Raw genomic sequence first — 15,053 nt, 5'->3', positions numbered from 1 at the left:
CGGAAAATTACGATTCAAAATTGAAACCAGTAAACAGACAGTTCCACGTGTTTCTGTAATGACTTGTGTATTTTAACGTAGTGTGAAAAATCGGATATAAAACCTTTGTCTAGATATTTTTAATTAGTGTTGCCAAACAAAAAAAATAGGGCTTTATTATTTAAAAAATTTAATTTTTATTTTGGGGCTTTTATAATAAAAATATTTGTAATAAATTGTCATAGCAGCTCTTGCAAAAGGTAAAGTTCGATGAATATACTAAACATTTGAACTATTTCTTAATCTATGATTATTGTACTTTACTATTTACGAGTAATTAGGAAAGTAATTAGAAAGTCTCAACTGCTTTTTACAAACAAACTTCTCCTACGTTTATATGGCTTATTTATATATTGTGCTGCAGTGGTCTAGAATAGAAAAGTTGTGAACAGTAGCATAACCAGTTCAGAAGCTTTATAATTAAGATCATTTTATTAGTTATTAATTGAATTTGCTAATTATTTCCATAATAAATAAAATAATGGGTTCATCTTTTGATAATGGAATAGTGAATAACCTTTAATGAATTAACTTCACAGAAAAGACAGAATGACGTGTTGATGAGGTATGAGAGCACATTAGGAGATTTAATTGCTAATTTAAGTGCTTTATATTGGATTTATGGAGTTAAAACATCCAAACAAGCTGCGTGATAACTTCAGCATTTAAAGACGATGTACTACTCGTATATTTAAATATAAGGGATATGACACAAAATACCTGGTGTTGTCCTATATCAGGTATGATAACTATAGAACACATAATGTTAAAAATCACTGCAATCAGTAAGAGTAACACGTTGACTGTGGCAAGCACCTTAGAACATGCTCCTTGACGTGAGTACTCAAGCTCATTCAATAGAGACCAGCATTGAAGATATGATAATTGTTGATGAAATGGCTAACAGTATCCTGAAGCAGAGATTTATTTCTGGTACAATGGCCACGCAAAATATTGCATCTCAGTAGAGCTATACTGTCACCATTATTCTCATTTTAAAACTATTTTGTAATATTGTTTGATGAATTGGGGCAGTAACCACCCTAATAACAGTAAAAGCAGGTAACAGCATCTCAGTTAACAGCAGTAAAAGCAGAGATTTATTTCTGGTACAATGACCACGCAAAATATTGCATCTCAGTAGAGCTATACTGTCACCATTATTCTCATTTTAAAACTATTTTGTAATATTGTTTGATGAATTGGGGCAGTAACCACCCTAATAACAGTAAAAGCAGAGATTTATTTCTGGTACAATGACCACGCAAAATATTGCATCTCAGTAGAGCTATGCTGTCCCCATTATTTTAAAAAAACTATTTTGTAATATTGTTTGATGAATTGGGGCAGTAATCACCCTAATAACAGGGAAAAGCAGAGATTTATTTCTGGTACAATGACCACGCAAAATATTGCATCTCAGTAGAGCTATGCTGTCCCCATTATTCTCATTTTAAAACTATTTTGTAATATTGTTTGATGAATTGGGGCAGTAATCACCCTAATAACAGGGAAAAGCAGAGATTTATTTCTGGTACAATGACCACGCAAAATATTGCATCTCAGTAGAGCTATACTGTCACCATTATTCTCATTTTAAAACTATTTTGTAATATTGTTTAATGAATTGGGGCAGTAACCACCCTAATAACAGGGAAAAGCAGAGATTTATTTCTGGTACAATGACCACGCAAAATATTGCATCTCAGTAGAGCTATACTGTCACCATTATTCTCATTTTAAAACTATTTTGTAATATTGTTTGATGAATTGGGGCAGTAATCACCCTACTAACAGGGAAACCATAAGTACTCCTATATATAAAAAATTTGACAACATTTTGTGGAAATCTACACCAATATTGACTTTGGACTAAAATACGTTGCAAATAAACAAAGATTGACTTTTAACATACAGCCAACTTTATTATCTCTTCCTGGAAACACAAATCCAAAATGCTGTCAAACGTCATGTATACTTACTGGGACGGAAAGGTAGCAATGGTAGAGCATGTAGAGATGTTATAGAAAGGTGTCATATGAGCATTTCATGTATGAGTATGAGAATTTTCCGTTATAAGTATGGTGCAAGCGCTTGATACTACAGATATAAGTGAATAAGTTCTACTAGGCGCAAATAGTGTTCTTCCACCAGAGCTTTCAGAATTCAGAGAAGAATGATCAGAAATACTATATAGAATATCAGTAAGGAAGATGTATCGTACTAGATGTATGCTAATAAGAAATATTGACACATTGGTGATAGTGGTAGGGTTCTGGACCACTGTCGTTCTATAGCAATCGTATTCAAATTTAGCATACTAAATACTTGACAGGAGTGGCGGAGGTAAAGTGTAACGTTATGTGACAGATGCAATAACTAAACACACAAAAATGGATGATAATATAAGGACATAAAGTTTAGTTGTAAAAAGTACGAAGTTTCTGAAATATTACACATTTTACGAGTACTTATATTGTTCGATTCAGGTAATGAAGTTAAATTTTTTCATAGATTCGTACTTTGTAAGGAAAGCAATGTTTGAACCTTACGAGGTATAAGTTTTATTTTTTGTGTTTCGTGTTATTTTGGGTGCCCCTTATCCCTGTGTCGCAGAGAAAACAGTGTGGTACAAGCCAAATAATGTAGACATTTAACTGCTATAATTATTTTTAACTGCTATAAGTTTACTCTAATATGTATACAGTATATTAATTGAGATAATAATGTGTTTCATGGTATTCCAAATAGTACTACAGGATGATGACTCAGTTGTTATTATCAAAAGTACAATACATTCTAATACTATGGTTAATACTCCTATAATAATGACTCATATTTCGTACATCTCGTATTTATTATCTTGATGTTGTATAATACACTTCTAAAACTTCCATGACCTACTTACTCAAACGTTAATGAAAGAGAGCACTTTTCTGTCTTATACACAATTACGTTTATAGTGACTTTGCTAATTACTTTTCTTAATAGCCAACTTTCTCAACAAACTCGAAGTAAAAAGTTGTTTCCGGTCAATCCAAGTTTACGGAAAGTTCAACTGTTTTCGTTCCTACTGACCTTCCTCATTGTAACTGATTGTATCGTATGACAAAATTCCAGGTCATAACACTGAGTAATTTAATGTTAGATAAGAAAATTAACGTTTATTACTTACAAACTATTTTTTAACAATAGCATGAAATAGAAAGAATCTTTCTAAGCTTGATAAAAAAAGATGTAGATTTCTTGACTTGTGAAATAATAATACAGGTTTCTACAGGATGCTGTATAACCAACTCTTTATTTTCTTTTGAATAGATTTTTTCCTTAAGCTTATAAATAACGGATATCAAATTGTTTAAGTTTGAACAGCCGCCATATAGGAACAAATTGTAGTAGCCGGAACTTATAAATATTTAGATCATTTTTTTTTTTTTATTAAGTTTAAACTTGTTTCAGCATTTCTGTAATCACTTCTCGATCATCGATATTTCAAAACTCGTTCCAGATAAAAATTGCCTGTGGGAAAAAGTTTGGAATGTTATATGCATTCGAAAATAACTTTGAATTTAGCTCTCAGTCGGAATAACGGGGTCAATTCGTTTAAACAGTTTGAACCACGATTTTGAGAACCAATCAAATTTTAGGAATAAAACTGTTGATAAAGTTATAACTTTATACAGTGTACTTACAGGTATATTTAGTCGGATTTGTAGGTCAAAACAATATTGACCTCATTTAACCGCAACTGGTCACTAAGAATTTTGCAACTTTTGTCTTATTGCCGTGTAATTTAACTATAAAACCTATTCTATCCCACTTTTAGGCTTATATAGAATAAGAAAAGTAGGGCGATATTTATAAGCCAGCAGCTAAAATTAAAAATACTGATTATTTGATCTGGCAGTCCTGCTATTTGAACATCACAGTTTAGATAACTACAAACAAATAGTTGGACAATTTTAAGAGATATTATTTCACAGACTCGTACGAGGTTTGGCAACAATTGAATTGGCAATCCTCAAACAACGGTAAACTAATAGTCAATTGTCATTATCCTTGTCAGTAAATCGTAGTATTAAGCAATTGAGTAAGATGACAATTGTAATTTAGGTTGTGAGTGTATACATTCGTGGAATTGTTGTTGTCCCCGAGTATATACTAGCTTTTGAAAGTAGTCGGTGAATTACATGGTTGGGACAAATGACGAACCTCGCTTGCAGACGAATAGTGACGTCTGGTCGTCCGACAACACCATATGTGCTAAGGCGAGAGATGCTAGAACATGCATATCATGTACATATTACGGAATTTATATAGAAACTAATATTTTAATAAAATTCAATTTTCCGAATTTCTTGAAATCATAGCAAACGATACGTATAATGACCTCCATATGTTTTAAATTTTGCTCTAAATTTTAGATTAAATTGGTTGTGTTAAATTTCATTCGTAGAAAAAGGCTGACTTGTTTAAAACTTAATTAGGTTTTAACTGATGATGATCTATCCTGAAATCAATACAGTACGTCTCACATACAAAAAAAGTTAAGAAGAACACAACAAGCCAATTTATAATAATCTTTATACATTCTTTCTAATTAATATTCCAGTTATTATTACTCATCTCCACAGCTTAAGAAACCTTACTCAATATATCAAAGTAATACATTAATATCAAACATTATAAATGTAACCTTTATCACAAAATATTAACAAAACTATTGGACGGTTATTTTTAACTATGACTTTGATGGCAAATAAATCTATCAGATAGCTCGCAACGTGTTAAGAGAAACTTGGTAAACTGAGGCTTACCCAAGAGCGATTGCCTTCGAGAAAAGTTGAATTGGTTCATTGTTTCAATCATCCAACAAAGTTGTATTATTACAGACAAGACTGGGGTAAAAGTTTAGTGATAACACTAATAGATTTTCGTTAAATCTACTAATCTCTTAATGGACAATGTTATAAAACTTGATTGTCTGTCTATATGGGTATTTAGGCTATTTAGAAATTACCTTTTCTCTTGCTGGAAATCGTATATTAAAACATATTAGTTTTATTCCAACCATTTAACCGAGCATTTCATACTTTCTCCGCTTATATTTTTTACGTCATGCTTTACATACAACATTTGAATTTCAACCTGTACTATTATATATATATATATATATATATATATATATATATATATATATATATATATAATTATCTACATATCGTGTACATATTTCAATCACATTATTTAACTTTATTATTGCTATCAAACACCATGAAGAAAAATTCATGCCTCATTAAATTTAACATTTACAATATAAATAAATTTTAAATTTTCCAGGTAATAAGTTAACTTATATTTTTAAGTAAATCTACGTAACAATTAAAATACAGCTTTTACATTTAAAATAATCTTGTTAATGTCACATTTCACGACAAGATAAATACAGAGGTCGCTAATTTTCACCACTCTCCTTTAAAATGAGATAAGTTGACATTTTTTTGAGGCCCCCTTCTTACTCTAGTTTTAGAAAGGGGGAAGATCATATAACCTACTAAAAAAATAATGATAGCCACAAGATTGTTATTTACTTAAACATTTACTTTGTCCCCACACACTCAAAACTTATGAGGAGAGCGGATCAACACTTTCTTTAATAATAAAACAATTTAAGTGTGATATTATACTTTGTAGTAATGTTTTATAATCGATATTTTCATGTATTGGCGATAAAAAAGTCAACAAATTACCAACTTTTTATTGCGTTTTTATTTATTAGATTTTGTCTAACCACAAAAATATTATACACATTGAATAACACTAAATTTACTTAATTAGATTCAGTAAGTTAACTAATAACAAGTTAAGTACATTTTCAACTGAATATAAAATGTATTAGTGGAGAGCATTGAGTGGATAATACATATCAGTAAATCGCATTGTATTCAACATATAAAAATTGTACTGTAATATATCTACTACTTGTATTCTTACCTTAATTTGGCGACTGTGTCTCACAACTATCCCACTTGTTATCTAGAACAAAAAATCCAGTAATAAGTAAATAAAATTTTATTTAAATACTCAAAGCATTAGAGAAGACATCTGGGTTTACAAAGTTGTGTTATAATATGTTAGCTACCATATATACTTTCTTTGATTTTGCAAAACTAACCGGATGACAACTAATTATATAAAAAGTTCTAAATCTCTTAACCTATTATAGCAATTGGAACGTGGCAGAGCCTGTCACCGCACGAGTCGTAAACGACTCGTTCAGTTCGAGTGGCATTTACGAGTATTGTCAAACAGTGTTGTTTTATGTTGCTAGCCACGCTGCAGCTGGCCGACTCTCGAAGTACTCTGTAAACATGTTCCTCGCCGAGTGCAGAGGTTGCAGTTGTTGCAAGAATATGTACGAAAATACTTCTGAAAGGAAAGGCAAAACAGTAACTGGATTCGATTAAGTTTGGGAACTAGTAATGATAATAATTGTAATTTCACCAAAGTATCTATAAAACCACTGTACAAAACAATGATTTCTCTCAGATTTTAAATCCTGCGTAGTTTTAATGTGATACTAGTCGATTGTATGTCAAAACCCTCATAGGTATATACTTCATAGACCTCTACTTTCACTGCTGAATTCCATTGGGTCCTTATACGAGAATGATAGTTATCATCGCAAAGAAATGATTAAATGTCAAAACCCTCGGTAGCTATAGTATTATATGTCGACCCTTACACTGCCAATCGATGTGAAATCCTCGTTTGTTATCAAGGATACATGAGATATACCTACACGAGAATATTACTAATTATCGCAAAGAAATTATTACATGTCAAAACCCTCGGTAGCTATAGTATTATATGTCGACCCTTACACTGCCAATCGATGTGAAATCCTCGTTTGTTATCAAGGATACATGAGATATACCTACACGAGAATATTACTAATTATCGCAAAGAAATTATTACATGTCAAAACCCTCGGTAGCTATAGTATTATATGTCGACCCTTACACTACCAATCGATGTGAAATCCTCGTTTGTTATCAAGGATACATGAGATATACCTACACGAGAATATTACTAATTATCGCAAAGAAATTATTACATGTCAAAACCCTCGGTAGCTATAGTATTATATGTCGACCCTTACACTGCCAATCGATGTGAAATCCTCGTTTGTTATCAAGGATACATGAGATATACCTACACGAGAATATTACTAATTATCGCAAAGAAATTATTACATGTCAAAACCCTCGGTAGCTATAGTATTATATGTCGACCCTTACACTACCAATCGATGTGAAATCCTCGTTTGTTATCAAGGATACATGAGATATACCTACACGAGAATATTACTAATTATCGCAAAGAAATTATTACATGTCAAAACCCTCGGTAGCTATAGTATTATATGTCGACCCTTACACTGCCAATCGATGTGAAATCCTCGTTTGTTATCAAGGATACATGAGATATACCTACACGAGAATATTACTAATTATCGCAAAGAAATTATTACATGTCAAAACCCTCGGTAGCTATAGTATTATATGTCGACCCTTACACTACCAATCGATGTGAAATCCTCGTTTGTTATCAAGGATACATGAGATATACCTACACGAGAATATTACTAATTATCGCAAAGAAATGATTACATGTCAAAACCCTCGGTAGCTACTGTATTATATGTCGACCCTTACACTACCAATCGATGTGAAATCCTCGTTTGTTATCAAGGATACATGAGATATACCTACACGAGAATATTACTAATTATCGCAAAGAAATTATTACATGTCAAAACCCTCGGTAGCTATAGTATTATATGTCGACCCTTACACTACCAATCGATGTGAAATCCTCGTTTGTTATCAAGGATACATGAGATATACCTACACGAGAATATTACTAATTATCGCAAAGAAATTATTACATGTCAAAACCCTCGGTAGCTATAGTATTATATGTCGACCCTTACACTACCAATCGATGTGAAATCCTCGTTTGTTATCAAGGATACATGAGATATACCTACACGAGAATATTACTAATTATCGCAAAGAAATTATTACATGTCAAAACCCTCGGTAGCTATAGTATTATATGTCGACCCTTACACTACCAATCGATGTGAAATCCTCGTTTGTTATCAAGGATACATGAGATATACCTACACGAGAATATTACTAATTATCGCAAAGAAATGATTACATGTCAAAACCCTCGGTAGCTATAGTATTATATGTCGACCCTTACACTACCAATCGATGTGAAATCCTCGTTTGTTATCAAGGATACATGAGATATACCTACACGAGAATATTACTAATTATCGCAAAGAAATGATTACATGTCAAAACCCTCGGTAGCTATTGTATTATATGTCGACCCTTACACTACCAATCGATGTGAAATCCTCGTTTGTTATCAAGGATACATGAGATATACCTACACGAGAATATTACTAATTATCGCAAAGAAATTATTACATGTCAAAACCCTCGGTAGCTATTGTATTATATGTCGACCCTTACACTACCAATCGATGTGAAATCCTCGTTTGTTATCAAGGATACATGAGATATACCTACACGAGAATATTACTAATTATCGCAAAGAAATTATTACATGTCAAAACCCTCGGTAGCTATTGTATTATATGTCGACCCTTACACTGCCAATCGATGTGAAATCCTCGTTTGTTATCAAGGATACATGAGATATACCTACACGAGAATATTACTAATTATCGCAAAGAAATTATTACATGTCAAAACCCTCGGTAGCTATAGTATTATATGTCGACCCTTACACTGCCAATCGATGTGAAATCCTCGTTTGTTATCAAGGATACATGAGATATACCTACACGAGAATATTACTAATTATCGCAAAGAAATGATTACATGTCAAAACCCTCGGTAGCTATTGTATTATATGTCGACCCTTACACTACCAATCGATGTGAAATCCTCGTTTGTTATCAAGGATACATGAGATATTCCTACACGAGAATATTACTAATTATCGCAAAGAAATTATTACATGTCAAAACCCTCGATAGCTATTGTATTATATGTCGACCCTTACACTACCAATCGATGTGAAATCCTCGTTTGTTATCAAGGATACATGAGATATACCTACACGAGAATATTACTAATTATCGCAAAGAAATTATTACATGTCAAAACCCTCGATAGCTATTGTATTATATGTCGACCCTTACACTACCAATCGATGTGAAATCCTCGTTTGTTATCAAGGATACATGAGATATACCTACACGAGAATATTACTAATTATCGCAAAGAAATGATTACATGTCAAAACCCTCGATAGCTACTGTATTATATGTCGACCCTTACACTACCAATCGATGTGAAATCCTCGTTTGTTATCAAGGATACATGAGATATACCTACACGAGAATATTACTAATTATCGCAAAGAAATGATTACATGTCAAAACCCTCGATAGCTATAGTATTATATGTCGACCCTTACACTACCAATCGATGTGAAATCCTCGTTTGTTATCAAGGATACATGAGATATACCTACACGAGAATATTACTAATAATCGCAAAGAAATCATTACAACTAAAGCCTCCAATAGGTATTGTATGTTATAAAAATCTTACACTACCAACGTCCTATGTGAGATGATCATTTTTGTTTACTCGAGAATATTCATGCACATCGCAAAGAAATTATTACTTTTCAAACCCCCAATATCTATTGTATGTTATATTAACCCTTACACTACCAGTGTACTAAGTTAGATCATAATTTATAGAATTTGCGGGACTGTATAGCCTGAATTGACAATAAACATAGGATAAAAATAGGATACAAATCATTGTGTAATATAAAACCGATTCCAAAACTATATTTTTTTAATAACGACCATAATGAGCTTAATAATTAAAGGAAGCTTAAAGACGTATTGCCAAATTACATTCACACAAGAATGATGCATTTCCACAACACTAATATTTTGGACTCAATTAAGAAAATCGCGTAAGACAATTATACTATAATTATATAGTCTAACTAAAATTCATTTACTCTGTTTACACTGTAATGTTTCGTTAATATTAATTCTTTCCATGATAATTTATTACCTATATTTTTAACTTTTAAAATACTATCAAACAAAACATTCTTTTAATTAGTTTAATATTTGCAGTTTACTTTTTACTACTAAAGAACTAATGCATTTTAGAATAACCTTAACAAAATATAATGATCAGTAACTGTAGAATTATGGGTATAAGGATACACAATATGGAAGGGAATTTGAATGATATTTCATTTCATTTTCTAGTCCGTAGTGGTCCAGATCCAATCTGGAATAAAAGGGCCAAACTGTCGGCAGATGATGAAGTTGACGTCTACTCATGACCCTGGTGACGTCACGGCTATAAAACCCAGTTATCACAGCTTTCCACAGCTCCAGTTTCACCCCGGATTTGTTTCCTTTAGCTTGGACATCATTTTCATTTGTCTTTGAAAAGGCTTTTAAGTGGTTCTTTCTCACCCAGTGAAAATTTAATCGATTGTACTAATAGTTTTAATGTGGTGGGCTTGAAAAATGCCATGGGTTTTTAGTATGTGCATGAGTTATAGCTTAAGGGATTAATTTGTTTTTATTAATTAATTGTTCTTTAGCATAATCACAGAATTAACCAAACTTCTTTGAATGCCTGTAATTTTATATGGAATGATTTTACACATATCTAACACAAAATCTCGACAGTTAAAAAAGAAATGAAAGAGTTTTAGAATGATATATAGTCGGAAATATGTTATATAGAAAGATCTTAGCACCATATTCTCAAGACAAACCAAGTGTTAGGAAAATTTCTTCCTTGCAGGTTTTCTTGTGATAACTATTAGTCGAAATACGGTAAAAAGTCTTAAATATGTTCTTTCAAATAGTGCAGTAACGAAAGACATGAAGTTTATATTCAGCCATATTTTTATTTGTCTACACTTTTTATAGTATCTGTTATTATTCTCATCATGTAAAATCAGTTTCCAACCACTTGCTTTTCTGGTTTTAACAGAATGTGACCAAAACTATTTGGGTTAGGGATTAATTTGAGGAGCAAATAATAATAAAACCGATACTAATAAATGTGTTTCTTACTTGATCAAAAACGTCAGTTCAAACATTGAAGTGCTTGCTACATGCTTTATTTATGACTAAGATTTTTATATTTGATTATTTACCTAATTATCTGCTACAACTTTAAAATAAATAGTGTAAAAAATAGGATTCAATTAAGTTATGCTACCCATATAAAAATATAACTACGATCTATTTTAGTACTTAGATTTTGGTCAGTGGAATGTAGTTCTATTTTTTGTGAATTTTCAATTGGCTGGAATTATAGGGCTAATGTAACACACGCCAAAGCATATTTACTCTTAATATTACACTAAAAGCTAGCGTTCTGGTTGGATCATTTGTATTTCAAGCTAATTGGCACATGCCAATTTCATACTGAACGGTAAACTATAGATCGGTTTTATATTTTTGTTATTTTCGTTAATTCACTATTAAAAACATTTCATCCATATTTTGTTTATTTTATAATTTAATAATACATTTTTTTTAATACTTTAGCCGAATTCATTCTAGCCCGTATATTTTGAAAACGCTATCAAAATCTTCTCCTGATTTACTTCCTGTATTGTATTGCACGTTGTTAGTTCAATAGTATCTAGAATTAGAAACTTACCAAACTCTAAAATTTACATAAATACATGTACACACCTAAAAAATGCTTAGACAAAACGAAAACATCCCAGTACCCCGTCAAGGCCGGCATACATTATTAACATTACTCCAAGTAATGGCTACCAATATCCAATATACCATATCTATTTCCATATATAATGGCTATTTCCATCTATAGCCATATATAATGGCTACCAATATACAATATACATTTCGAAATAAGAAACAAGTTATTTATAAGGACCTACCAATAGCTGTACTAAAAATTCCAATAATATGTCATTACGGAGTAAGTTCGATTGTTGGAAATAATAATCAGCAATATGGGTACAATCTGTTTCTAACGAGAAACTATTTTGCATGATACAGTTTATTGTACTCAAATTGCATTTTACTAATTGTAAAATATATTCCACGTCAAACTTTCAATGGTTTTAATGTCAATATTCACTACGACGAGTTATATATTACTACTAGACAGAAGGATCCGGTTGTTGGCAGGAGAAGTGTACATATCAGTTCTGAGAACACAGTACCTATGGAACATTGACACTTCACTGACCACTATTACCTTAACTGGCCAAAAAATACACTTTCCTAAAATAAACCTGACAAAAAATAACCTTGTTGCTGCATAACATATTATAATTATATAGTTATATTGTACGTTTCTTACCCCTACATTATTGGTCAGGTACTATAAATAAGCCTATCAATTATTATAGCGCACCGTTGACATACAAATATTTAGTTTTAAGAGAAAAATATGATATTAAGATGAAGAGCTCCAACTAAAGGTTGGTTCAGGTCAGGGAAGGGTAGACGCAGGCATGCTTGAGATGAGGTCGAAGACGTTAAACATGTTTATCACTGACCTCCCACACACACACACAGTATGCTTGAGATTCAGTCTATTAAACATTCCTCCCCCTTGACATGCACCTCCTACCCCATCTGTTGAGTTATTTGCTACACAAAGGGTTGGTGAGAACTGCAAGGAAGGGTAGGTTACGACTGTCCGAGATGAGGTTGTGGGCGTAAAAGGTGTTTATTACTGACCTCGCACACAGATTCTATGCTTGAGTTCCACTCTATAACACATTCCTCCATCTTCCTGTCCCATCTTACCCTGCGAAAAGGGTTGGCGGCAGGGAAGGATAGATTAAGACTCTGAGATGATGCTGAGGGCATAAAAAATGTTAATTACTGACCTCGCGCACACATTCTATGCTTGAGTCCCACTCTATTACACATTCATCTCATCTTCCTGTCCCATCTTACCCTGCGAAAAGGGTTGGCGGCAGGGAAGGATAGATTAAGACTCTGAGATGATGCTGAGGGCATAAAAAATGTTAATTACTGACCTCGCGCACACATTCTATGCTTGAGTCCCACTCTATTACACATTCCTCCATCTTCCTGTCCCATCTTACCCTGCGAAAAGGGTTGGCGGCAGGGAAGGATAGATTAAGACTCTGAGATGATGCTGAGGGCATAAAAAATGTTAATTACTGACCTCGCGCACACATTCTATGCTTGAGTCCCACTCTATTACACATTCCTCTCATCTTCCTATTCCATCTACCCAACGACCTCGCGCATACGTTCTATTTACAGAAAGCTCCAAAATCTGTTTTCTATAAGTAAATGGTAACTTTTAAATTTGCATGATCAACATTACAAAACTAATCTCATAATTTATTTGGTACTTTGGGATTATACCGACCACACCAGTATGAAGAACACAAAAATAGAAATTTATAGAAACAAACATGATAGGACGAAAAAACAACTCTTTAATTACAAACTTACAAGCATTTCCAGGTATTGTGATCGGTATTGTTGTCGATGTTATCTTATCTTTCTCGAGAATCCTGATTACGGCAGGCCGCGCGGCATCACATGATTTGCACGGTACATAATTGCCTTTCCATTACAATTCAATTTATATTTCTGACCAGTCCCTCTAGAATTTGATATTTTACTGATAGGTACTATCTCGAGGGATGTTTTTATTTCGTCAACACCAACGCGGGGCAGCACCGAAGGTGCTGCCGAAGCCCGCGCTGATGGCCGGAGGCACTCGCATTTTGGGTGGCGGAATGTGATCAAGAATAAAAACAAGTTTTGAGTGTTTTTTCAATAAAGAGTTTAGTTTTAGTTTAATAATGTTTGTTTTTGTTGAATTTTTGTGTTTGGAGAAATGTAGAGGTAAAACACGGAAGTACAACAAAGCGACGCACCAGCTGAACGGGCGGCGAGACTCTGCAATCACGTTATCTACTAGACACTCGACTTTGATCTCTGTCTGAGGATGGGGAGGGGTTTGAGATAAGACAATTCCTGTTTTATACTGACGAAATATTCTTCTACGCTAATCTAGTAATCAGTAGAAGCAAAATGTCAAATGACGATTCGTGTCTGGGTGTGGTCGGTATAATCCCAAAGTACCATTTATTTTTATTATAACATAATATAAATATAAATTTGTACTATAATATTTAAATTGTATGGGTTATGTTAATGCCTAATTTATTCACTAACTTAAAATTTTAATTACATAATTTTGCCACCAAAATAATAGTTATGAGATGAATGGAGGGTTATATAGCAATAGCTCATACACTAATTAAACTCATAGTGCTTATAGTTGGTGCAGCAGGGAGTCCAGTAACTTGGCAGTGGGTATAAAGTCTTGTAGGTATTAGTTCATTTAGATTAAACTGCTTACAATTTAAATAAACTTATTAGTTTATTTATATCATATTATTATATGATGTCCGCATACTTCCGGGAAAGCGATGCTTTATAAGTAAGTAAGACGACTCAGGTATATGATGTCCGCATACTTCCGGGAAAGCGATGCTTTATAAGTAAGACGACTCAGGTATGTACACATATTGCATTTTTAATTATAATATGTCGTTTCAAATGTTACAGACAAACTCATACAACATTTAAACAAATTAATTAATCATTATATTTTGCCATTCGTTAACGTTTAACTTTTTTCAGTAATACTGTTTCAGTAAATGTTTTATTGTCAATTTCAAAATAATAACAACTTACTAAGTGTATTGACATTTTATTAACAAATAAAGACATTAACCGGCAAATTAAACTATATAAATATTATCAAGAATATTGAGTTTATAGAATTTATAAAAATTAAATATATATATTTTAAACTATTACATTTTTTAACCAACGTTTATAAATTAAGTGTTACACTTAAAATAGAAGTTTT

At 32.5% G+C, this 15,053-nt stretch overlaps 1 protein-coding gene across 2 annotated transcripts in view; it reads right to left on the bottom strand.

Moving 5' to 3' along the window:
* LOC124359085 (growth hormone secretagogue receptor type 1-like) overlaps positions 1-15,053 on the bottom strand; it is a 459,143-nt gene that overhangs the window by 363,309 nt on the left and 80,781 nt on the right. For both annotated transcript variants that reach the window (XM_046811520.1, XM_046811519.1), the window contains exon 2: positions 6,034-6,075. The gene's annotated coding sequence lies outside the window, so the exon portion shown is untranslated. The remainder of the gene's footprint in view (positions 1-6,033; positions 6,076-15,053) is intronic.

This window comes from Homalodisca vitripennis, chromosome 4 (assembly GCF_021130785.1).
Source record: "Homalodisca vitripennis isolate AUS2020 chromosome 4, UT_GWSS_2.1, whole genome shotgun sequence".
Taxonomy (NCBI): domain Eukaryota; kingdom Metazoa; phylum Arthropoda; class Insecta; order Hemiptera; family Cicadellidae; genus Homalodisca; species Homalodisca vitripennis.
Note: the sequence above shows the minus strand (reverse complement) of the source record. Positions and strands in the feature narration are given on the sequence as shown.